At 43.0% G+C, this 25,766-nt stretch overlaps 2 long non-coding RNA genes across 10 annotated transcripts in view; one reads left to right on the forward strand and one right to left on the reverse strand.

Annotated features, from left to right (window-relative positions):
- The first annotated feature begins 6,054 nt into the window (after positions 1-6,054).
- The window catches only part of LOC138241997 (uncharacterized), a 29,588-nt gene continuing 9,876 nt past the window's right edge, over positions 6,055-25,766 (forward strand). Inside the window, exons 1-6 of one of the 5 annotated variants that reach the window (XR_011191275.1) lie at positions 6,055-6,363; positions 6,573-6,676; positions 17,867-17,984; positions 19,594-19,725; positions 19,840-20,243; positions 23,462-25,756. This is a non-coding gene — a long non-coding RNA (uncharacterized lncRNA). Of the gene's footprint in view, positions 6,364-6,572; positions 6,677-17,866; positions 17,985-19,266; positions 19,352-19,593; positions 19,726-19,839; positions 20,244-23,461; positions 25,757-25,766 lie in introns of those variants that run through there. The other 4 variants (XR_011191273.1, XR_011191272.1, XR_011191274.1 and 1 more) reach the window with 4 other exon arrangements.
- LOC138241996 (uncharacterized) lies at positions 14,054-18,362 on the reverse strand. Of its 5 annotated transcripts, none has more exons than XR_011191267.1 (4): positions 18,266-18,360; positions 16,899-17,057; positions 16,646-16,772; positions 14,054-14,143 (listed from the first exon to the last, which is right to left on the reverse strand). It is a non-coding gene; the product is annotated as an uncharacterized lncRNA (long non-coding RNA). The 5 variants fall into 5 exon arrangements; XR_011191268.1 differs by lacking the exon at positions 18,266-18,360 and adding an exon at positions 17,927-17,945; XR_011191270.1 differs by lacking the exon at positions 14,054-14,143 and adding an exon at positions 14,978-15,088 and having other exon boundaries at positions 18,266-18,362.

Genomic DNA, 25,766 nt, shown 5'->3' on the forward strand with positions numbered 1-25,766 from the left:
ATCCTATATTACAAATACTTACCACCAGACAATTTAACCAGACAATAATTTAAGCAATTATTAATTCAACAGAAGCAGCAGGACGAGTAAAGTGCCCCTCTGATGGCCGGTCCGTGGAATTAAACTGGAAAATTTCTTAGAAATGATTATTCTTACAATAATGTGCCAATGGCGCCGCTTGGTGGTCATTCAGCAAAATTTCACCGAAAGTTTTTTTAATTAAAATACCGTTAGTAATGTTCGTATTAATACGTTATTTTAATTTTAAATATATTTAAGCATTTTCAACAGCAAAGAATGCAAAGAATACATTGCATTGCAAACAAGAGTAATGAATGAATGAAGGAATGTATTGTACATGGATACAAAATACAAAATAAATACAATAAACCCATAATTAAAATAACATTCAAAAGGCGCGAGTCGATGACGTCAGAAGGAAGTCGCCCACAGGGCGTATGGGTAATGTAGTTTCTGTAGTTCTCTGGCCCGCACTGCCCACGTGTTTCGGTGATTTGATTGAACATCAGAATTAATTATATTGTACCATTTCAGCGTGTTTATCGTGTCATGGATTTCCATGACTGTCTTGTGGGTTCTCTTGTGTGTCATGTTTATTTTAGTGGGTGGCAGTGCTGGGGCCCTGAACTGTAATCATTCGTGTTACTCATCATCATTGTTACTGTGACCCTCCTGGGAGGAGTGGACCTTTGTAAGATTCCTGTCCTGGCAAGCAGCAGGTGACAGTTTGCTGTCCGACTCAATTACACCTCCGCTACCTCATTTCACCTCTTTCACCAGGCTGTAAAGGGGGTTGTGATAGTATGGGGTCTTTCTCTTTAACAACCTCAAACCGCAGGAAAGAAATGCTTCATTTATAAGATTGAAATATAACCAGAAAGTATAAAAATAGCTATTTGTGTGTATCATGTCAGAAATATTTGTTTTTATTTTAAAAGAATTTAGAAGAGAAATATGATTAATAAGGCAGTAGAATCCATTTAAACTGTCATTTTCCTGTTTAGGTTGGAAAGTTTAATTTGATCAAGTCCACTTGAGTGCCTAAGCAACTGTTTGGGTAGTTTGGCTGGTGTGGTGGTGCTCTCCAAATACCTGATCCAAACGGACAGAGAGACAAAGTGAGAAAGAAAAGGTGTAAATAACAGACATATCATATGCAGAATACAGTAATGTGCTGTTCAGCACAGTGACCTAGAGTGAAGATGGAAATCAGTCATTCTAGTGCTCTCAATGGTTTTCCATTACAAACGGACCAGGGCTTCCTGAGACACAGGCAGTTGGAGTTATATAGAGTTAGAGGTTGTTTTCACGGCACCAGCCGACTAAAGCAGAGACCTCCTTCCACTCCAGAATTTTTTTTTTATTTGGGTGGGATCATCTGGAGTCTTGATTCCTTTCACGGAGTCAGCAGTAGATACACAGCTGTTAGCATAGGAGGAGTACAGAAGAGGTGACAGCAGTGCTGGGGACCCTGGTATCTCTTCCACTGAGGACCCTCTGGCACAACCAGAGGTGTGAAATTGAAATTGTTTGGAAGGAATGGGAAGCTAAAGGCAGAGTCACAATCTCTGATTCATGTAATCAAAACAGTAAGTTCTTTCCTCAGGCAGCTTCGTTAGAACATTTTAAATAGATGTAAAAGTGTATTTACAGACTATATCAGCCCTTATCTTTATTAACCTGGTTTAATCTTTTTTTCAGAAGTGTAAATATATTATACTATGTACCCCTGATGGTATTATTGATGTGCTATAAATATACTCTTGTTTGTATTGTATCTATTTTTATTGCTACCATAAAAAGTTAAAAAGAACTGCACTTTCGAGAAATGTCCACTGGGCGGCGACAGAGATACACGAGTCTATGGCGGCGAGTCCAATAGCGCCTCTGTACAGATCCTCGTTGTGCAGAGATTGAAAATCAATACAGATGATAACTGTGACGTTTGTGACAGCAACTCTGAAAGATAACGTAAAGAAGGAAACTAATATTGACATTACTTTTAAAGAAGTTAAATAATACTACATTTTAAACCTATTGAAAGTAATATGAAAATATCGTTTGTATTTAAAAAAATATGATACTTCATAATAATTAACGAAATGCTGTGAGAGGAGACCCATGTTTAAACACTTGAAAACGGATGTAAATGCGTCTGTACAGACAATTTGAAACATGTACGGACCTCATCTGATTTTGTTTACTATTAAACAAGATTACTTGTTTAATCTTTTTCCATAACATGTACATTTATTATCGTATGTACCCCTGACTATACTCTGTGTTATATGTATTCTTGTTTTTATGGCATGTATTGTTGTTATAATTAAAAATAAAAAGACGCGAATCGATTACGTCAAAAGGAAGTCGCCACAGGGCTTGTGGGAAATGTAGTCTTTATAGTGCTCTGGACTGCGCTCCGCACGTGTTCGGCAGATTTGATTGAGCATCAGAATTAATTATACAATGTCAGTGTATTTACCGTGTCGCGGATTTCTATGTCTGTCTTACAAGACGGACTCGGCAGGAGCTGTTCCTTGCTCTCCGGAGTTAAGCTGCTCTGGGAAGAGACGAGCAAATCTTCAGACTCTTTGTAAATGAGACATCATGACAGCTGTGCCGACCTGCTCTTTATTGACCTGTTGAACCTGTTTGTGTAAAAAGCAGGAGTCTTGTGTACCCCTGATTGTGTTATGTGTACTCTAGTGTGTTTGCAGCGCTCGTCCTGCCTGGTTTATCAACTCGACACAGAAACAAAACCCACTGCCGTCGTGTCTGTGGGTTTCTGAGCTCTCTTGTCTTGTTTGCAAAATTTTCTCCGGTGTTTATTTTACTTTGTTAAATAAAACGTGGTTGCCGGGGCAACGGAGCTGCAGTAGTTGTTGCCGGGGCGGGTCTGACCTCCAGCAGGTCAACAGGCGGCTTTTTTAATCTAATCTGCGAGAAAAACAGAAACTTAAGAAACTTTAGTCTAAAAAGCGCTGGCTGGAGTATTTTGTGGAAGAAACGGTGACTCGCAGGCTGTGGGACAGGACTATCAGGGACACATCAGCGCTGGACACCAGCCTCACACCGCTGGGCTCACTGCACTATGAGCGAGTCCGTCGGCGCCTCCTCCTGCTGGGGTGTGTTACCTGGGTTCGGTTTCCTGGGGTACTGTCTGTGTGGAGTCTGCATGCTCTGCCCCTGTTCTCATGGGTCTGGTGTCCTGGGGTGCTGTCTGTGTGGAGTCTGCATGCTCTGCCCCTGTTCTCACGGGTCTGGTGTCCTGGGGTGCTGTCTGTGTGGAGTCTGCATGCTCTGCCCCGTTCTCATGGGTTCAGTTTCCTGGGGTGCTGTCTGTGTGGAGTCTGCATGCTCTGCCTGTGTTCTCATGGGTCCTGTTCATGGGGTGCTGTCTGTGTGGAGTCTGCATGCTCTGCCCCTGTTCTCATGGGTCCTGTTCCTGGGGTGCTGTCTGTGTGGAGTCTGCATGCTCTGCCGCTGTTCTCATGGGTCTGGTTTCCTGGGGTGCTGTCTGTGTGGATACCTGGTGAAGAGACCCAGTGAGTGTTTGTGTGGCCAGCTGCGTCAACTTCAATAAAACTGGCCTTTTGGTTTGTTTGAGTGCTGACTTGCTATGGTGTATTTTTTCTCTCTGTGAACAACACGTCCTACGGCCAACACTACCCACACAGGAGGTGTGTGCGTGACAGCTCCTCAGCTGCAGCAGGAGTCCAAGTGTGCACAGATTTCTTGTTGGGTTTTGTTGTTTGAAGTTTCTGTTTGTATGTAGGAAGCAATTGTGCCATCGCGTGGTCCGAGTTATAGCACGGGACGAGAGCTCCCGAAGAGCGCCTGCCTCCTGCCCGATTCAACGTCTAAAATCATCACAGAACGGTGAGGAGCCTCTGACACAGCCCCCAGTACTGGGTGTGCAGAAAGAATCCTATTGTACAGTTTTGGTGTTACCTAGGCTGCTGTCTGTGTGGAGTCTGCATGCTCTGCCCCTGTTCTCATGGGTCTGGTGTCCTGGGGTGCTGTGTGTGTGGAGTCTGCATGCTCTGCCCCTGTTCTCATGGGTCTGGTTTCCTGGGGTGCTGTCTGTATAGAGTCTGCATGCTCTGCCCCTGTTCTCATGGGTCTGGTGTCCTGGGGTGCTGTGTGTGTGGAGTCTGCATGCTCTGCCCCTGTTCTCATGGGTCTGGTTTCCTGGGGTGCTGTCTGTATGGAGTCTGCATACTCTGCCCCTGTTCTCATGGGTCTGGTTCCTGGGGTGCTGTCTGTGTGGAGTCTGCATGCTCTGCCCCTGTTCTCATGGGTCCTGTTCCTGGGGTGCTGTCTGTGTGGAGTCTGCATGCTCTGCCCCTGTTCTCATGGGTCTGGTTTCCTGGGGTGCTGTCTGTGTGGAGTCTGCATGCTCTGCCCCTGTTCTCATGGGTCTGGTTTCCTGGGGTGCTGTCTGTATGGAGTCTGCATGCCCTGCCCCTGTTCTCATGGGTTCAGTTTCCTGGGGTGCTGTCTGTGTGGAGTCTGCATGCTCTGCCCCTGTTCTCATGGGTCCTGTTCCTGGGGTGCTGTCTGTGTGGAGTCTGCATGCTCTGCCCCGTTGTCATGGGTCTGGTTTCCTGGGGTGCTGTCTGTGTGGAGTCTGCCTGCTCTGCCCCTGTTCTCATGGGTTCAGTTTCCTGGGGTGCTGTCTGTGTGGAGTCTGCATGCTCTGCCCCCTGTTCTCATGGGTCTGGTTTCCTGGGGTGGATTCTGCATGCTCTGCCCCTGTTCTCATGGGTCTGATGTCCCGGGGTACTGTCTGTGTGGAGTCTGCATGCTCTGCCCCTGTTCTCATTGGTCTGGTTTCCTGGGGTGCTGTCTGTGTGGAGTCTGCATGCTCTGCCCCTGTTCTCAGGGGTCTGGTCTCCTGGGGTGCTGTCTGTGTGGAGTCTGCATGCTCTGCCCCAGTTCTCATGGGTCTGGTGTCCCGGGGTGCTGTCTGTGTGGAGTCTGCATGCTCTGCCCCTGTTTTCATGGGTCTGGTGTCCCGGGGTACTGTCTGTGTGGAGTCTACATACTCTGCCCCTGTTCTCATTGGTCTGGTTTTCTGGGGTGCTGTCTGTGTGGCGTCTGCATGCTTTGCCCCGTAATCATGGGTCTGGTGTCCTGGGGTGCTGTCTGTTTGGAGTCTGCATGCTATGCCCCTGTTCTCATGGGTTCAGTTTCCTGGGGTACTGTCTGTGTGGAGTTTGCATGCTCTGCCCCTGTAATCATGGGTCTGGTGTCCTGGGGTGCTGTCTGTGTGGAGTCTGCATGCTCTGCCCCTGTAATCATGGGTCTGGTGTCCTGGGGTTCTGTCTGTGTGGAGTCTGCATGCTCTGCCCCTGTTCTCATGGGTCTGGTTTCCTGGGGTGCTGTGTGTGTGGAGTCTGTATGCTCTGCTCCTTTTCTCATGGGTCCTGTTCCTGGGGTGCTGTCTGTGTGGAGTCTGCTTTCTCTGCCCCTGTTCTCATGGGTTCAGTTTCCTGGGGTGCTGTCTGTGTGGAGTCTGCATGCTCTGCCCCCTGTTCTCATGGGTCTGGTTTCCTGGGGTGGAGTCTGCATGCTCTGCCCCTGTTCTCATTGGTCTGGTTTCCTGGGGTGCTGTCTGTGTGAAATCTGCATGCTCTGCCCCTGTTATCATGGGTCTGGTGTCCTGGGGTGCTGTCTGTGTGGAGTCTGCATGCTCTGCCCCTGTTCGCATGGGACTGGTGTGCTGGGGTGCTGTCTGTGTGGAGTCTGCATGCTCTGCCTGTGTTCTCATGGGTCTGGTTCCTGGGGTGCTGTCTGTGTGCAGTCTGCATGCTCTGCCCCTGTTCTCATGGGTCTGGTGTCCTGGGGTGCTGTCTGTGTGGAGTCTGCATGCTCTGCCCCTGTTCTCATGGGTTTGGTTTCCTGGGGTGCTGTCTGTATGGAGTCTGCATATTCTGCCCCTGTTCTCATGGGTCTTGTTCCTGGGGTGCTGTCTGTTTGGAGTTGATTAAAACAGTGACCTCCTTCCTCTACAGATTTTTTTTTTATTCCGGTGGGATCATCTGCAGACTTGATTCCTTTCACAGCAGTAGATACACAGTTGTTAGCATAGGAGGAGTACAGAAGAGGTGACAGCAGTGCTGGGGACCCTGGTATCTCTTCCACTGAGGACCCTCTGGCACAACCAGAGGTGTGAAATTGCCTCCATTCTTTGTAAAATTAAAGGTTTCTCTGGACTGCAGTCCCCTCCCGCTTCGCTTTGGATATGCTGTGCTGTTCTCTACAACAGAAGACCCTTTGTTTGGAAGGAATGGGAAGCTAAAAGCAGAGTCACAATCTCTGATGCATCTAATCAAAACAGTAAGTTCTTTAAAACAACTAAAAAAAACTGTCATAAAGTAAAAACGAATTTGCAAGTCAAGGTGCACCACTTAAACCCCCAGGAAAACAAAATCCCCACTTGATCGTATCCCAGTTGAGGAGAAAGCCAGGGCTGCAATGCCAACCAGTCCGTCACTCCAGGTGTCCCGACACACGAGTAAAAACCTTTCCTGTTCATCACCTGTCAGGTTTCAAGTCAGAAGGATGGGCGTCTCCAGGCCGGTCTCTGCAGCTGAGGCTCTGAGGAGCTCCTGACAGACATTAGTGGAGCTTCGCTTTCAACACCACTGTGGTCAGTAAAGGTTTAATATTCTTAAACACTGAGAGATGGAGTTTCTCTGAATGTTATTTGATCACAGCAGCCATGTTTCATTCACACCAGAACTCACAACACACACTAACAGTGCAAGTTAACGTGACCGTAAAAATACGCATTGTATTACATAATATATTTGTAAAGCAGCCTGAAGGTGCTGATTTCACAGGCATCTGTCTAATGTGCTGTAGAGTGGGCCTGCTGGACGATGGATGGACAAGTCGCCCCTTCCTGCAGATGCCGTACTTTGACACCAGAGGAGTGAAAACATTTGTAGAAAAGTCATTTTCAGATGCGTTGTGTTTTCTTGAGAGAGGGAGTCTTCATTATCCCCGAGGTGGATGTGTTTCACGGCAGCAGGCAATATATAGAAAAGCACACAAACTAACAACACACAGGCACATGCCCAAGAGTCATCTGTTGAGATCACACACTGTATTATTATTATTGAGAGACAGACTCACTGTTCCTCAGGCTGGGACAGGAGATCACACACTGTATTATTATTGAGAGACGGGCTCACTCTCTGTTCCTCAGGCTGGGACAGTAGAGTAGATCACACACTGGATTATTATTATTGAGAGACAGGCTCACTGTCTGTTCCTCAGGCTGGGACAGGAGATCACACACTGTATTATTATTATTATTATTATTATTATTATTATTATTATTGAGAGACAGGCTCACTGTCTGTTCCTCAGGCTGGGACAGGAGATCACACACTGTATTATTATTAGTGAGAGACAGGCTCACTGTCTGTTCCTCAGGCTGGGACAGGAGATCACACACTGTATTATTATTAGTGAGAGACAGGCTCACTGTCTGTTCCTCAGGCTGGGACAGGAGATCACACACTGTATTATTATTAGTGAGAGACAGGCTCACTGTTCCTTAGGCTGGGACAGGAGATCACACACTGTATTATTATTATTGAGAGACAGGCTCACTGTCTGTTCCTCAGGCTGGGACAGGAGATCACACACTGTATTATTATTATTGAGAGACAGGCTCACTGTCTGTTCCTCAGGCTGAGACAGGAGATCACACACTGTATTATTATTATTATTGAGAGACAGGCTCACTGTCTGTTCCTCAGGCTGAGACAGGAGATCACACACTGTATTATTATTATTGAGAGACAGGCTCACTGTCTGTTCCTCAGGCTGGGACAGGAGATCACACACTGTATTATTATTATTGAGAGACAGGCTCACTGTCTGTTCCTCAGGGTGGGACAGGAGATCACGCACTGTATTATTATTATTGAGAGACAGGCTCACTGTCTGTTCCTCAGGCTGGGACAGGAGATCACACACTGTATTATTATTATTATTGAGAGACAGGCTCACTGTCTGTTCCTCAGGCTGAGACAGGAGATCACACACTGTATTATTATTATTGAGAGACAGGCTCACTGTTCCTCAGGCTGGGACAGGAGATCACACATTGGATTATTATTATTATTGAGAGACAGGCTCACTGTTCCTCAGGCTGGGGACAGGAGATCACACACTGTATTATTATTATTGAGAGACAGGCTCACTGTCTGTTCCTCAGGCTGGGGACAGGAGATCACACACTGTATTATTATTATTATTGAGAGACAGGCTCACTGTTCCTCAGGCTGAGACAGGAGATCACACACTGTATTATTTCTCTCCCAGCAGGACTCGACATTGTTCTGATTCTGACAGGTTTGCGATATGATCTGTTTTATTGGTGAATAATGTTAGTCTTGTTCCAGAATATTTCTCACCGTGCGGCAGAAAGTGTATCTCTCTTTCCTTTTTTTCTTTCGGCAATGGGAGCACAGCCTGTCCTCTCTGGACATTCGGGTCTTTGTCAGCCAGTTGCTCTGGCCTGATTGTGTCTCTGAACCTGTACTTGACAGGGTCTGTATCTCTTTGCTGTTTCTTAGCCTGGTCAAATATCCAGCTAGTGTTTATTGTGTGGATCGTCTGTTTAGGATTCTGTAGCATTCCAGTTTGGAGGATGTTTTTACTCTTTTGGATGGAGTATCTACAGGCTGTTTGTCCCATTTAGTGTAATCTTGCTCACTGAGGGGATCCCACACTTCACTGCAGTATAGGGTAAAGGGTTCGATTGCACTTTTGAATATTCAGAGCCAATTGTATTTGGGGGACTGATGTTGTAGAGCCTCTTTTTACTGCCATGGAAAGCCCTGTGTGCCTTCTCCTTCAGTGACTTCACTGCCAGGAAAACTCCCAGATGAACTGATTGTCTGTTAGAAGTATGTGTTTCAAAGTGTTGTTGTTCACTGTGAAGTTGTAACTGTTTTCCTGAGATCTGGATCTGTTCTGGGAACCAATGACTCTGGTCTCACGCAGAAGGGCTATCAGTGTCCAGGTCTGACAGTCCTGCTCCAGCAGTGCCAGGCTCTGCTGTTCTGGGTCCAGATGGGCTGGCAGTGCCCAGGTGTGACAGTCCTGCTCCAGCAGTGCCAGGCTGTTCTGGGTCCAGATGGGCTGGCAGTGCCCAGGTGTGACAGTCCTGCTCCAGTAGTGCCAGGCTCTGCTGTTCTGGGTCCAGATTGACTGGCAGTGCCCAGGTGTGACAGTCCTGCTCCAGCAGTGCCAGGCTCTGCTGTTCTGGGTCCAGATGGGCTGGCAGTGCCCAGGTGTGGCAGTGCCAGGCTCTGCTGTTCTGGGTCCAGATGGGCTGGCAGTGCCCAGGTGTGACAGTGCTGCTCCAGCGGTGCCAGGCTCTGCTGTTCTGGGTCCAGATGGGCCATCGGAGCCCAGGTGTGAATGTTATGGGATGTGTGGCGGTTTGGTAGGAAGCCAGTCGGACTCTAATGCAGGACATTGTGCTCAGTAAGGAGGGCCGGTTATCAGATATTCAAGATACGACAGAGTTCCTTCCCCAGATTACTGTTCACACTGAAGCCTCGGTACCTGTTGGGGTCGAGTCTGTCTCCATTCTTACAGACAGGCGTGATCAGTCCTTGATTCCCGGCCTCAGGGAAACAGCCGGGCGTCAGGACAAGGTTGAGGAGTTTGAGCAGGCTTTGCTGCAGGTCTGAGCTGCAGTTGGGTCAGGTGTTGTTGACTGTGTCTTGGCCACAGTTCTTTCATGGTCTGAGAGTTGTCTGTTTGTGTATGTGCTTATCTTCTTTAGGGTGTGCATGTAGTGTCCAACCATCTCGCAGTATCTGAGGTGCAGTTCAGAGTGGTGTGGTGTTGTTTTAGTTCTGGTAGTTCTCTTCAGTTGTTTCTGCACTCTGTATCAAACCATTTGATATTGTTTCTGAGTGTGTTTCATATGAATGTAGTCATTTTGATTTTAAGGCTAGTTTCTCAAAAACATGGTTTAAATTTATGAACGATTTGTTGGTTTGATACAGAGCGTTTTGAAATGTAAGGGATCAAGTAATGGGTTTATTCCCTGCTATAAATAGACGAAAGAAAACAATGTTTTGGCTGTGGAGCCTTCTTTGAGTTTTGAAATGTAGTTTATTTTGTTTGAAGTTTGTCTTTAGGGCTCTTTGGCATTCGTGGCTGTTTGGAGTCCATCTACGCCTGGTGCAGGTCATGCAGCTGGCTGGGCTGTGTCAGTGTGTCCCTGTGCTGCTGTGTTCTCTTGATCCGAGTGGGGCCTGACAGTGAAGGCACTCTTACAGCACAGTCCACCACACTGATGCCCAGAGCTGAGCTGACAGTGAACTTACTTGGAGTAGTTTTGTTTGCACCAGGTGGCAAAATCTTCTCTAGTTGGCCCATGACCCTACACATCTGCCTGCAAGAAACTAATAACAGTTGTCTGCAAATGTGTCTTACTTGACTGGTAATAACGTACAAATTGTATACTGAACAAAGAGAAAGGAAGATAATATAGATCCTTGGGAAGCATTTGTGCAAGAATGCAGCTTGAGACGAAGTATGGTTGACTCTTAGGCCCTGAGTTCTGTCTGTAAGGAAATCAGCAACCCAACTGACAAGATTAAGAGCAGCACCAAAATTAGACAGTGTGGTTGCCAGTAAATATGGTTGCAATACTATGATTTAATTATCTACTTTATAATTTAATTCATCTTTAGTGTCCTGAAGCTAATTTGTTGTTTTCATCAAAACCTTAAACATAAAACATACATGACAATAATAAAATACAACAATGGTACATTACCATTATGCATAATATCATAAGATTAAAATTAAATCAGACAATTAGCTTGTAAAAAGTTCATAACAGTAATTGGATTCCTGCAAGCAATATTTTAATTGTTCAACATCTGAAAGCTTTTAGGTATAAAAGAAGGATCTTCTAATATTTGTTGTGTGAGATTAAGATGTCGCTCTGTTGTATATTTTGAGAATATTGCAAATACCACCAGACAATGTAACATTTTCTCATAATTCATCCATCATGAAACTTAAAATAGTTTTCAAATCCACAGTGCACAGGCTTCATTTTCCATAATTCATCACATCTTCCCGTAAAGAAAAGCGCGATATAAGTGAAAGCAATTATTATGAATTCAATAGAAGCAGTAGGAGAAGTGCCCCCTCTGTTGGCCGATCCGTGGAATTAAACTGGAAAAATACATTTTGATTCTTACAGAAATAGTGCAATGGCGCCACCTTGTGGCCATTAAGCAAAATTTCACCTTCAAAACTTTTTAAATTGAAAATACCGTTAACAGAATGTAAGTTTAATAGTTTTTAGTTCTTAAATTTTATTTATTAATAGTTCATTTTAAAAAAATATGTAAGCATTATTGAACACAATACAAACAAGAGTACAGATAACATTTCAAGACAAAAGCGTCACAGGGGTACATATTATAAAATAAATACAAATTATAAAAAGGTGAAACAAATTGAAGTCTGCACCGCTTTCATATTTTTACAATTTGAAACAGTCTGCAGATTCTCCTTTACATCCATATTAAAATGCTCAAACATAGGATTTTTCCCAGACTATTTCATTTTGTGTACATGATAATGTGCCATTCTAATAAAGTTACAAACGATATTTTTGTATCGTTTTCGATGGGGCTGAGATTGAACATGCCATCTATTTCTTCAAAGCAAATATAAATATTGGTCTATTTTTTAATATAATTTGCAACTTAGTCCAGAAAGGTTTAACCATGGGACATAACCAAAATAAATATAGAAAAGTTACTAATGTCACAATAAAACACATTTATCACTTATCTCAATTTTAAATCGCTGGACAACAAGGGTCTCAACTGGGTAAGTATGATTAATTATTTTGTATGAAACCTCCTTAACCTTATTAGTTATACAATATTTATTCGGCAGCATCCACATTTGCTTTTCCAATCAACCCATTTTACAAATGAGGAATTCCAATATACTGTAACAGCAAGGACTTTAGTTTGTAAAAATACTCTTCACCTAATTGTTAGAATTGAGGAGAAGCTTACGGGGATCTTTAAAACTTATAAACATGTAGCCCGTTAACTATGTTGAATTACAAAGTGTCTATTTCTGCTCATCATAAGCGTCTGCAATTTAATTTTCAGCAGAGTGTATTTGATGAAAAATGTAATCAAACAAAAACTGATTTGCAGCTCACAGTGCAGCTCTTAAAACACTCTTCACACTTTAAAAGCGTCAGAATCGAGGAGAAGCTCACAGGTGTACTTAAAACTTATACACATGTAGCCTGTCAACTATATTGAATTAACAGGATCTCTGGAACATCAGCATGTCATGCGATTGAGTTTATCTGGGAGAAGGATCTGGCTGAACAGCGGAATAGGGTCTGGAAAGATGTACTGTACACAGTGTCTATTTCTGTACATCATCAACTTAAGCAATTTAATTTTCTGCACAGAGTGCATTTGATGTGTGGGAAACAGTCTAATGCAGCCATCTGTAACAGACTTGTGCTTGTGTTGGAAAGAGGAGAGCTGTCTGTTTTTCATGTAGGATTTGGAAATGCTCCCGGTTAGTGCAATATCGGTTTATGGTATTAAAAACTTTCAAGTTTAAATGCAGTGGTCACCTCTTAGGATCCCAAGAGCTTTTGATCTCTTTAACTAGTTTCCAGGAAATTCAAGAAAAGATAATTACCTGAATTTGTGCAAAAAGTGGAAAAATATAAGGAAGAAGGAATATGGGATAAATTAAACTTTAACATCCACTTAGTGATTCATTGTCTCGTGTGGCTGGTATAAGAGACGCACTGAAATTGATTGCAAAAAGGATTTGTAAGTTGGTGATGAAACAGTACCAATTATTTTTCAAGTACATACATTTCTGAATTATGTGTAGTAAGATGCTACATATGTTCTATCAGTCGGTGGTAGCGAGTGCCATTTTCTACGCAGTGGTGTGCTGGGGCTCTGGGATTAGAGCAGTGGATTCTAAAAGGCTGAACAAGCTCATCAGAAGAGCAAGCTCTGTCATTGGGTCTGACCTGGACCCCTTGGAGGTAGTGGCTGAGAGGAGAATGATGTCCAAAATGGAGGCCATCATGGACAACTTCTCCCATCCCCTCTATGACAGGCTTGCAGAAATGAAGAGCACGTTCAGCAATAGACTGATTCATCCACGGTGCAACAGGGAGCGCTACAGGAGGTCGTTCTTGCCTTCTGCCATAAGACTGTACAACACATCTACCTTGCGTCTGGGCAGAGGCAACATTGACAGTGATCTGTTCTCTTTCTTTTTCCCCGTTTACAACGTTTTTTTGTGCATTACATCTATATTTATATTCAGATGTGTGATACGATTTTTCTGTGTACTGTTCTGTTCTAGTTTGTTCTTTCTGTGTCTGGACTGTGAGTAACTCTTGTATTGTACTATTATTATGTAATTCGTTACACTGTGGCTGTGTTAAGCTGCTGTTGCACTGCAATTTCCCTCACGGGATCAATAAAGTATCTATCTATCTAAAGCCATCTGAGGTTCTCCTGAGGAACACGATTGTGCTGTTCCATTACTGTCCTCAGTGTCATATTTATTTTTTTATTGTTCTTCTACACACTTCAGGACTAATTCTGGTTGTACATAGTGCATGATTTAAAGTCCAGAACCTTGTTCATTGGTTGTGCTCTTTTGCATGTGAAACCTGCCTACTTGTGTCCATCTTTAATGAAACAAGAAGGCACAGCCAGGTCTTGACTTAGTTTTTATTGTGCTGATTAGTAGCCTCAGTCCTGCATAACTAAGTAGAACAGTACAGGGGGAGAGCTGCTCCTTTCGGAATAACCTTCCCAGGATTTTACAGTGGCACAAGTAGGCAAACTTGTTTGAACAGGAAAAATTGTCTTTTTGGGTGGTGCAGGCAGGCCATGATGGTGATTATCCAAGTTACTCTTGGAAATACTATGATGCCTTTTTTCAGACCCTTTGAATGCCTGTTTGTGCCAAAATGCTTTCCCACTGGTGTGTAGTCCTGATGGTCCCAGGAGGTCAGTGAGCATAGTACCTTCTGTTCCAGAGATGATACCTTCAAGTTTAAAGACAAAACTGCAGTTAAAACTCTTATCTAACTTTCACACTCTTGATAATTCAATTGGACTTGTAAACATATTTTTCTTGTAACCTTGTATAACACACCTTAAGACTGAGTACCACCTACAGTGGTAGCATGTTTATTGGTTTTAAACATGTCTAGGGGATCAAGGCTGAGGAGAAGGAAGAGTTGAGGGGTGGATAAACACCAGATAAACTGGGAGTGTTTGTTACAGATTTCACAGGAATTTTACTGCATTACCTCCAAACAACAAGGCAAAAATGTCCTACAATATTCTGTCATCTTACTAGTTATAGATCCTTCAGCATGAGCTAATGCCTTCTGGTTTTACCATGGTATAGCAGGATGTGTGAATGAAGCATCCAGCTGTATTTTCATGGCTTTGCTCTAAAACCACAGCTACTGCCCAGGGTTCTCAGTAAAGTCTCACCCCAGTCACTTTGAGCAGAAGTGAAGCCTCTGGAACCTCAAATTTTGGACAATCACTTCAATTTTTTTAAATCAGTTTCTGCATAGTCCAAGTCTAGCAATTATAATTTGGACCTTATTAACAACAGTAATTTCTTTAGCCAGTCCTAGTGCTCATTAAGAGATTTGTCTTATGGTTGAGTAGGCAGTGAGGATCATGATAGCTCACTCAATACTCTTCTTCCACTGTTCATTCTGGTTTACTTGTGAGTCTGTTGGTTGAGACCTGCTAATTTTATTGGATGGTTTACATTGACATAAGAATGAAATGTGCCTGCACTAGAGGAGCCCTGGGGTCCTAGAGGATGAAGGCTGCCTCCCAACGTAGATTGGAAACTCAGGCAAGAGAACCAGCAGAAAATAGGCCAGAGCTCCAGGGCGAAGGCCAGGAACCACAGTGCAGACTGGAGTGCAGGTTTGGAACTGGGAGCTGTAGTGCAGAGTGAAGGCCTGGAGAAAGAGCAAACTGGAACAGGAGATGCAGTGTAGAGTGATATTGCCAAGTTAAAATTGAACCCAGGCTTGAATACGTGAGGAACTCTGTTGTACCTTAATTTTTACAGTCATCCACTTTTGAATATTTTGTTTGCTTTTTACATAAGCTATCGTACATAATATTTTTAATTAAGCTTTAATGCAAACACACTCTTTAATTGTATGTTTAAAATTCACAATATGTATAAATACATTACTTCTCTCTGAAAAAAGGTAACCTACTTACATCTAGCATTTTCAAATTTCATGGTGCAAAACCTACCGCTATCAGAAAACAACTTAAACTTGATAGGTTAGTCTAGTCATGAACATTCTGAGCAAAACCATTTCTCCTGTATTTTAAGGAAGGTTGTGTGGGACTGGGCAAAAGAGAACAGTGGAAGAAGGTACATTTTAATATGTAAGTGGAGTTGAGTATTTTTTCCCCCAACTGCTTTCTCATACTTTTTTGTACTCTGAAGACAAACATTTGAGGTAAAGCAGTTGCCACATTGTCAACGATTGGTTGAGCTCTGTGGGCTTTGCCCTAGCTTTTGAAATCACTTCCACAAAAAAAATCACTTTTCTTCCACCCAATAGGTACAGGAGATCTAAATTAAACTGCAGTAATTAAACTGGGTCTCAATTCCTCCTTACTGATGTCAGCCTTCATTGAGGTGCACATGTGAAGCTGCTACAGATCCAGAAGACAATATTGATCTTGGCCACCTTGTGGATTTTGTAAAGAGTAGTGAGATTCTGGTAAGGTCAGACTGGAAAGGCAATGGAAAAGCTTCTTTTCTAAAACAGTCAGTTAACTGTATAAACAAAACAAACATTTAACCAATGATACGGTTACCATTTTAAAGGACTGGTGGCTTGTAGCATGCATAGGCAGACAGTTAAACTCCAGATTATATCCTGAGAAGACATGGGTGTGAACTTGTACTTGTGACATTTTATATCTCATCTGGCACCGCCACCACATGCTGGTTGTAGTTGCAGGTAGTAGGTATGTATTACTAGTACCACAGCAGCTAAAAATTCATGTTTTAAACTAGTAAGTGCTTGAGGAGGAAGCTGTCCACATTTGTTGGTTGTATAGGAACAAGAAAGAGTTAATTGCAAAGTGAACAATAGATTGGTTTCCACTGCTGAGCCTTAAAACTGGAAGATAATTTTAATATTGCCTATAGAGCACTATTCCAGTAGGAATGTGTCCAGCGTTCACCTCCACTTCCCCCCCAGTTTAATTGCAGTACTGAGCCCTTGGATTAACACTTGCAGTGTTACATGCTGCACCCAAGTAAGATGGTAAGATTTATAACTTTTATAAACCTAGAATAGTACACTTGCCTATGGAAAAAAAGACAATAGTAACAGATTAAAAAACTACACCATTGATGAATCAATCACTTAAAATGCCATTATAGTTCAAAACTTGGCACAAACTAGTATGTGTTGTAAACTGTATGACAGTTATAACCTGTGCAGTTGAATCTGTGATTCAGGGAAACTAGTACATTTACTCACCTTTTCCATGCTCTAGACGAGATGCAAGTGTTACTAAAGAACAGTGTGCACCAGGAAGAAAGCTCTGCATCACGTTTTGCAAAAATGACAGAAGCACTGAAGATGAACCACCTCCCAGGGTTTGATGCTGTACATGAGGTAAGGAAAAGGGATACTATTGATGGGCCATTTGAAGTTTAGTAGTCAAAGCCATAGTCTATCCTTCTCAAGGGTAGAGGTACACAGCTTTTGTGTAATCACATAAGCATATTACCCAGCCCTTTATTGAAAGAACCCAAGGCGTCTGCCTCCGTGATGTGGCTAAGCACTGTTTGGGACTCCCACAATGGCAGGAGTACAGCACCTCCTGTTCTCAGGATCACACTTCACAGGGGTCCACAGGTCCTCCTTCCCAAACCCTGGTTCATTCCAGCTGGGAAATGAAGGACAAGGACAGCAGCTCTGGTTAACACTGCTCATTAGGTGCCAATTCTTAAAAAAACATGGAAAACCTGAAGAGTAAGTTTGTCGGGCCAAGACAGGGTATCTATGCTCTATAGCAGTAGTTCCAAGTCTTGGTGACCTGCGCACCTTTGGGACTTTATTTAACTTACAATATATTACTTTAAATCTCCAACATGAGTAAGAACAGGGAACAAACCAAAGTCAATGAAGGGTTTGATTGTGTAACTAAGGGCTGAGCTGAAACAAGGTCACCAGGAACAGGATTGGGAACCACTTCTCTAGAGTTAAGAGCCACTGGAATTGTTTCCCAAGATTCAGAAAAAGTTATTTTCAATAAACTGGGAAACCCTCACTTTGGTGGGAAGGTGGAAAGTGTCATAGCTTAACAGAAGGATTCCACATGAAGGAAAATGGACACTGCTACAGTGTACCTACCCAGCTCACAGTATCCTGACCTTTCCATCAGGAACAGGCACTCCAGTCAGTTTACTAGAACCAGCCAAGTGAACGAATCTAAGAGCCCCCACTCATTAAAAAAGTCAACTAGAGAAAAACAGCACTTGACAAATAGGCTTGTCCCAAAAACAGCCAGATGTCACCACTTTATAAATGCTGAATGAACACAGGAGCAGTGACTTTTTACACCTTAAGCTGGGCTGGCACCTCCACAAGAAACCTGAGTAAAACCAGTTTTCCAAGCAAAAAAAAAGCCAAAATCAATTGGAAACAAAAAGAAGGCTTCACAGTTGAAATGTGTTTTCTTTCTTCTCTTTTCAGCATGGAATATGCATATTACTTGTTCCTTTGCAGACTGCGCATGCTGATGCAGGTACCCACCTACAATATCAATAGTCCACCAGAAATGGCTTCATGCAGCTCAGCTGCTTTCTACCAGGTAATCAAGAAAAGTATACTAGTTATATTTTACCTATGAAATATAATTATTATACTATTATAGGAATGCAAACTAAATGGTCATAATCAAGTGTTTGATAAAACAACCTTGTAAAAACTCATTTAAATCAATATTTAGCAACAATACAAACACTTGCTGCTCCAGTCCAGGAGTGGTAGTCCCCTTTAACCCGGGAAAGTGAAAAGCCAACTAGTTTAGCCCTGTAAACTTAAAGCAAATCTCAAGAACATATTCTACCCCACAGAGCAGCCTGTACTCACCCCTGTTCTGAACCACTGAATGGAAACAGGAGCAAAGGGAGTCCTCTGTTTTATACCCTGAGCAGGGCTGGCACCTCCCCCATGGAATGTAGCAAAAACAGAGGAGCAAAGCATCCACAGGTGACAGTCGTAGTGGCTGTGAAACAGGTTTAACCCACAGTTAAAAGGGGTGTTCCTTAATGTCTTTTTATAGGACCATACATGTGAATAAGGATTTAATTGTACTTGTGTATATAACAAATAAACTGAACTGAATAAAAAAACAGCCTTGTAAACACACACATATGTAGGAGAGATGAGTTTCTAGTCATCTGCAGATATAAATGTGAAATTTAAGAGCCCAACCATTACTTATTGTACTCCCACCATGTTCATTTGTCATATAAATTAACTTTTTTAATTAATGTTTTTTTTTTTCCTCAGGAGTGTAGGAGTGTTATTTTTTCTTGTGTTTTTTTTCTGTGTGATTAGTGATGGTTTTGACCAAATAAAATTTTATGTTAAGTTAATATCAAGGTTGCAGTTATGTTTTGTTACACAACCAAACATGTTGTGTTTATATATGTGATATACAGTGTGGATATATATACACTTTGAACATTTGAAATTATATTAAGGACATTTTAAGGATCTTGAATAATTTGCAGTTTGGCTTCAAGTCACTTTTCACCATTTATGAGTGAAATTTGAAGGGATAAAAAGGTGGTTTAATCACTAAGAAACTGCAACTAATTTAATAACAGGAGCAGGGTGCTATTTAACAAGTGTTCTTGGTAGTCATTTGGAAATTAATTTGGCTTTGGGATGAGAGATCAATAGGTTAGCTGGCTAATGCTTGTTTGGTCGTTGGAAGCAGGTGTGTGTTGTATTAGGAGCGGTGGGGGTTTGGTAGTGGCCCTTTGAGGAGCCGTTGGGATTGGCCCCTGGTGAATTAGCTACAGCCGTGAGGTCATCGTGAGGCTTATAACAAGGCAGCCCAGGTGGGTGGGTGTCTGGCTCTCTTTGTCTCTTACTACAGCAGGTTAAAGAGAGGCTTTATGTTATTAGAGTGGTGGTTGTTAGTTTTTAATGTCATTATTATATAAGGTAAATTATTTTGCTATGCTTTTTTTAACCAGGAGTTGTTGAAGAATTGTAAAGCTTTTGCAAAGATGTGTTTTTAAAATTTTTAAGAAGTGTCAATACTTGAGAGTATGGAGTGAAGTTAAGATTAGTGTGAAGTCTCTATTTGCTTTTGGTTTAGACAATTTTTAGTTTTCCCCAACACTTATACATTTTGTTTTAGTGTATAAAACTCTTGTTGGTAAATACTGTGATCTCTTCTCTAGAGCTCAAACCGGCAACAGGAAAGGCTTTATATCCTGACTTGACAGTTTCACTGGGACATCAGGGAAGACCCTTCTCTGTCCAACATGCTGGTGTTCCAGTCTCTGCTGGACTGTAGAAAACTGGAGATGCAGGTCAGTGCGGGGTGAGCTCTTAAGGCTGGGAGAAGTCTGTATGGCACTTGTTCTGGTCCCCTCTCTGTGGCAGTGGGGTGGCCATCAGTGTTTTGCTGCCCTTGTCTCCTTCAGGTGCTGTTCTGAGAGGCAGATGGTGACAATGAGCACATTCACTTGAGAGAGGATGCTGGTGGAGTTTCCAGATGAGATTTTGTTGGAACGGTGTGTGGAAACTGCACAGACCAGCTTTTTATAAGGCTGTTCAGCAGTGGTTCTGATTGTCTGTGAGTGAGTACTGCAGTGTAGTTTAAGAGCTTCTCAATGCACAGTATGGAGACACCGCTTGGAGAATTGTTCAGAGGAAGCTCACTGGCTGGATAAAAGGATACCCACTGTGTGACCTGTTGATGCCCACCTGTGCATATTGAAGTCTTGTGGTTTTAACAGTGGAAGGTGAAGAGGTGCTGCAAGCAATCCTTGAATATTCTGGATGCCCATGGATCTTGAGCAGTTGTAAAGGTAGTGTCTAGGAGGAGGTGAGTTTCACTCTTGTATCCTGTTTTTTTTATTTATTTATTTTTACCCTTAAGAATTGGCTTAGTTTTGGAAGACTTCTGGTGATTTTTCTATCATGTTTGAGTGTTGGTTTAATTCGAGCTGTAGGTTTTCTTATCTTCTGGGTGCTGTACTATATACTGACATGTATAGTACTAAACTGGTACTGGGAGTAAAAATTCTTACTGTTTCAAAGTGAAGAGGATCAAATCTAAATCTCTACTTCAGGTTCTGCTGTTGGAAGGGTTGACCAGGCCTTTGCTCCTAGAGGGATGACCTTTATTTGCCAGGAATGTGCAGATGTGGTACACTGTAGACTGGGTGCTTTCTCTTCAGTGAAGATCTGCTTGAGGAGTTCTTAGTTACTAAACCAAGACAACAGCTGTTAGGGGACCCTGTCAGAGCTGCTCAGTGAGTTCTCTACCACCCAGGAGTAGAGACCGGGGTGACTGTGTGTGGGGCAGCTCTGGGCTTGACATTGCTTGATCCTCACTCAAAGGTAGGAGTGGCTTTCTGTTCTGACTGCCACTCTGCACACCAGCCTTGGGGTGGCTGTTTCTAGGAGCACCTGAGCCACCTGGCTGGTTGAGCTATAACTGACTGTTCCAGGCAGGAGGGGTCTCTGATTTTACAGCCTTTGTTTAGTTGTAGTTGCTGGGGTTCTTTGTGTCTTCTAACTTAAATGAAGTGGTAAATTAGGAATGGAAGTCCAATACTGAAAGTGTTGTGCAAGCACAGGGAAAGATCTGGCTAAATTATTTTGCTAAGGGTACCAGTGGAAAATGGAGATTCGCAGTATGTGAGATTTATTTCATGGGTGCACACATGTAAATAAATCTAACATTGACTTTAATTCTGAACTGAATTAAATTAAAAAATGGGGAAACCTATGCTCCAGTCTAGTGTAAGGTGGACTTCCTGATTTAGCCCAGTGAGGCTGTATTTTTCCCCATTATCTGCACTAAAAGCCATGCTGTCAGAGGTTTAGTGCAGAAAGGGGAGGTATGAGTTTCTAGGTGACTGAAGTGGTATGTATTCTCTTGTGAGAAGGGAGAGAGCAGCATGGAAACTTACTTGTGCTGGAGGACTTCATTGTTTGTGCTCCTGTTTAAACTGGCTTTATACTGCATATTTTTCCCTTGGCTCCTGTGTATTGACCTGTGACCATACAAGATACTATGGTAGTAAGCTATTTCTATTTTTACACCTCTTAGAACACTTGAATGACTTGATTAGGGAATGTTAAGCTTAGTTTTACCAATGGCTTGTTCTGCATATGTACAAGCTGTAATCTCCCTAATGGTATAGAGCATGCTGTAGCTGGAAGGCTGAAATCAACTTTAAGTGTTAAAACTCAAACCGTTCCCCTCTTATGGAGCTCCAGTCAAGGCTGCTGCTGTTGGTACTGAAGATTGTTAGTGTTTTTGGTTTTGTACTGCTGTGGAACCTAATTATTTTTTTTGGGGGGGGGGGACTTTTTGCTCTTTTTGTAGTAAATGCAAACTTACTGCACCTCTTTCATTGTGTGTTGAGGCATTTTCTTAAAGCATTGTCCACCACTATTTGTTTGGGTATACAACATTGAAATGTCTGTCAATTCTCTGTACTGTAAACTTGTTACTGTTTATGTAGAAGTACTGGTAGTTTTATTTAGGTGTGCATTAGATGTACTTGTATGTACCCTATGTCCAGATGGGAAAAATATCTTCCATTAACTATTTTTCCCCTTTACTTTAGGAATGTTAGTCTTCTGTAAATTGACCTAAAGATCTGAGTATTTGTGTGGCACGGGGAAGCAAGTTGAAGAATTCTAATCTCTTGCCTCAGAAGCTTGCAAGCTAATGTCAAGGAAGAGAAGCAAGGGCATCTATGTCCTGGGTGAGCAGGACAAGGATTTGTTTTTTTTTTCTTTCAGCCAGTAAGGATCCAGCATTGAGGGTTAGGATCCGTGATCCATCGGGATTGGGGTGGAGTTGAGTTGGATGCACTGAATTTGATTCATTGTTGTTTTTGTTGTTTGGTGCTACATGTTTATTCTAGTGAGCTGTTGACAACCATTAATGAATATTGCAAAAGGATCCAGTTTCCCTGGACGTCTGCCGTGTCAAAGGAAGAATGTTGAGGAAGCGGAAGGCTGTGTCTATTTCAGCTATTGCCTGAATCCCTGACCTTGGCTGCTCCGTGATGGGCAGTTTGCAGGAAATACTGGTCAGTAATCCAGTCAGCCAGAGTCTTTAATGCTGATCCAATTATTGCTCTTAACTCAAGTGCACTCTTGTGGCCAAGGTAAAGGTGAGTTTGAAGGTACATAGAGGGGAGGTGTAGGTCAAGATCTTTTGGTCTGGATTGTTAATTGATTTTAGTACAATGATCAGTGTTCCCCAATCCCTGGCAAGATTAATCCACAGTGTGGAGAAACAAGATTGGTGAATCCTGTTCAGAGGGAGCTCACTGGCTGGCTAAAAGGATACCAGCTTAGTGACCTGTTGTCCATTTGTGAGTATGGAAGTCCTGTGCTTTGAACAGTGGGGAAAGTGAAGAGGTGTAAGCTGTCCAAGTTTCCTGGATGCCCATGGATCTTGGAGGAGATGGAAGGGTAGTGTCTAGAAAGACACTGTGCCTGGAGACAAGGTTGGTTTCACTCACCCAACCCCCCCTCTTGGATATCTTCTGGTGGCAAATGACATGGTTTTTAATGTGTTAAACCTTTTTGGCTTTCTTTCTGGGTTTGTTCCCTGCTTGGTTGAAGCTCTCCTACACAGTCATGCACTGGACTGGCTGCCATTCTGACTCAAAGACTGAATTACTGCATTGTATGTGATTTTATTTCATGGGTGCACACATGTAAGTAAATCGCATTGGATACACTGCAGTACAACTGTGACTTGGCACACTGCAGACTCCTTACTGGTTGAGGCTCTGAGGAGATGGCATGTCAGCCAGGTTCTCTTGATGGTGTTGGCACAGGAACTGCTCTCTTCAAGGGAGAGGAACTGCACTGGATCTTTTCCTTGTGGAAAGAGCCCTGGACTGGGGGGTTTTCTCTGCTCTCTACATTGTTTCCCTGTTAGCTTGTCCTGGGCAGGTGCTATACTGAACATTTTGCAAGTTCAGCGCAATCCTGGATTTGGGGTTGAGCTTCCTTTAGTATTTCTGAAAAGTGCAGAGGACTTGGACTAAATCTTTCTCTCCATTTCAGGATCTCTGCTGTCAGAAGGGACGAGCAGGCCTTGGGTCCAGAAGGACTTAGTGTGACAACATGCAGGGGTGTCAGTTGTACTTATCTGTGATGGAGTCTAAGAGTGGAATCTGTTACTCTGTACCCATATAGTGGTAGGAGATGTGAGCTTAAGGCGAATGGACACCTCCTGCTTGAATCTTTTGGTTTTACATGCATTGTATCAGTTTAAAACTAGTTTGAATCAAGTGGGTAGTGCTGTGCTTGCTCCAGATAAGGAATTTTTCAGACTTAAGACCTCTGCCTTAGTCTCTTGCTCAACAGTTTCCATGCTAGTTCTTGGGGACCATAAAGTGCTGCATGTAATTAAGTCATATGCAAAGAATTGTCTGGACTGGTTAATATTTCTGCTTTACTTCAAGTATGTTTCAGATATCATACCTTTCTCTAGTCTTCCCAAGCTGAACACATGGTTAAGTAATTTTGTTCCTCCAGTCTTGTCTTTTTTTTAAATAAAGGTTAATTTCCTTTTTAGTTTGAGATAACTAATGGATTAATAGTGGTGGGAAAGTTCTCTATGGTTGATTGTAATCCATTAATTATCCAAATCTCATCTGATTAACAGATGAGGTGGTAAGTGCTAGTTTAGTCATTGGAAGCAGTTGTGTTGAATTGGAAACAGTGGAGGTGGGACACTGAGAACAGGTTGGGATTGGCTCCTGTTAATCGCCCTGAGGAGTTTTATAAGGCAGCCCTGGAGCCAGTGTGTTCCCAGCTGCAGCAGGTGAAGACGCTCCTGTGATTTGTGGTGGTTTTTTTACTTTTAAAATGTTAGTATTACCGTGGTAGGTAAGAGTAATAGCTTCTTTTGAGGTTTTAATTTTTTTCTAGGTTTTTTTTTTTGCAAGCCAGTGTAATCAGATTTACTGTAGCCCTGAGCTTTATTGGATGAAAATCAAGTGTTTTGTTTTAGTGATCATTGATCCTTTTACGTGGTGAATTAACTAATTGTATGGATAAAGCTGAGGTGATGCATCTGCTCAATTTTTTTTTTTTTATCGGCTTAAATTGTTAGGACTCACAGACTGTAAACCAATCATCCCACTGCCTGAAATTCCTGACCCTAACCTATAACCTGCACCTTCAATGCTGACCTGATCATTGATCCTAACCCAATCAGTGCACCCATGTGGCCAAGGTAAAGGTGAGTTGCAAGTCAAACTTTTCGTGCATTTGGTCAGCAGTGATGTGCTTCCCGGTCCCTGGCCAGCTGTATGCACAGTGTGGAGTGACGGGCCTAGAGAATCCTGCTTCGAGGAAGCTCACTGGCTGGCCGAAAAGATGCTAGCTGCGTGACCTGTTGATGCCCTACCGTGAGTATAAAGTGCAGAACTTTAAAACGGGAGAGCGAAGACATGCTGCAAGCTGTCCTTACATTTCCTGGATGCCCATGTATCTTGGAGCAGTTGCACTACCCAGAGCAGAGGTGAGTTTCACTCTTCTCCTGTCTTCCCTAATCCAAAGCAAATTTGATGCTCTAACCATTTAGTATTGGTGAGTGAGCTTCTCTTTCAGATATCTTTCATGTTGCTTAGTCCAAATTGATCAAACAACCCCCTCACTTGTAAGAATTTTTACAATGGAGGAAAAGGTACTTTTGGTGTAGGCTTAGTGTTAAACTCTTGAACCTCATTGCAACATGCTATCCACTTAGAAATGAGGTGTAATTTTGGATTTGTCTTGTCTCTTTTGGGTGATGTTTGCTCCTTGATTGGGTGAGGCACTGACGTGCACTTGACTGGCTGTCATTCTGGCTCTCAAAGACTAAATTAGTGCTTTGTATGTGATTTATTTCATGGGTGCACACATGTAAATAAATCACTTTGGTTCAATTGTGACCTGATGGATCGGACTCCTTACTGGTTACAACTCTGAGGAGACAGCATGTCAGCCAGGTTCTCTTGATGGGTGTTTGCACAGGAACTGCACTTGCTCCCCTGTGGCACGACAGTGGACTGGAGGGTTTCCTTTGTTTTCTGCAGGGTGTTGTCCTGTTGGTTTGACTTGGACCCTGTTGGTAGTGAAAATGCGGACTTGACTGTTTCTAAGAAAGGAAGAGGACTTGGGTTAAATCCTTCTCTCCATTTCAAGCTCTCTGCTGCCAGTAGGGATGAGAAGGCTTGTGCTCCTGAGGGAAGACCTTTCATCACCAGGAGTGGAGCGCAGATGGGGCCGGTCTCTTTCTATGAAGGTCTACTGGAGGAGTGGGGAGCTTGTTCCAAGTCTGAATGTCATTGATAACATCAGAGGATTCAGGTTTGACTAC

Source organism: Lepisosteus oculatus, chromosome 12, assembly GCF_040954835.1.
Source record: "Lepisosteus oculatus isolate fLepOcu1 chromosome 12, fLepOcu1.hap2, whole genome shotgun sequence".
NCBI lineage: Eukaryota > Metazoa > Chordata > Actinopteri > Semionotiformes > Lepisosteidae > Lepisosteus > Lepisosteus oculatus.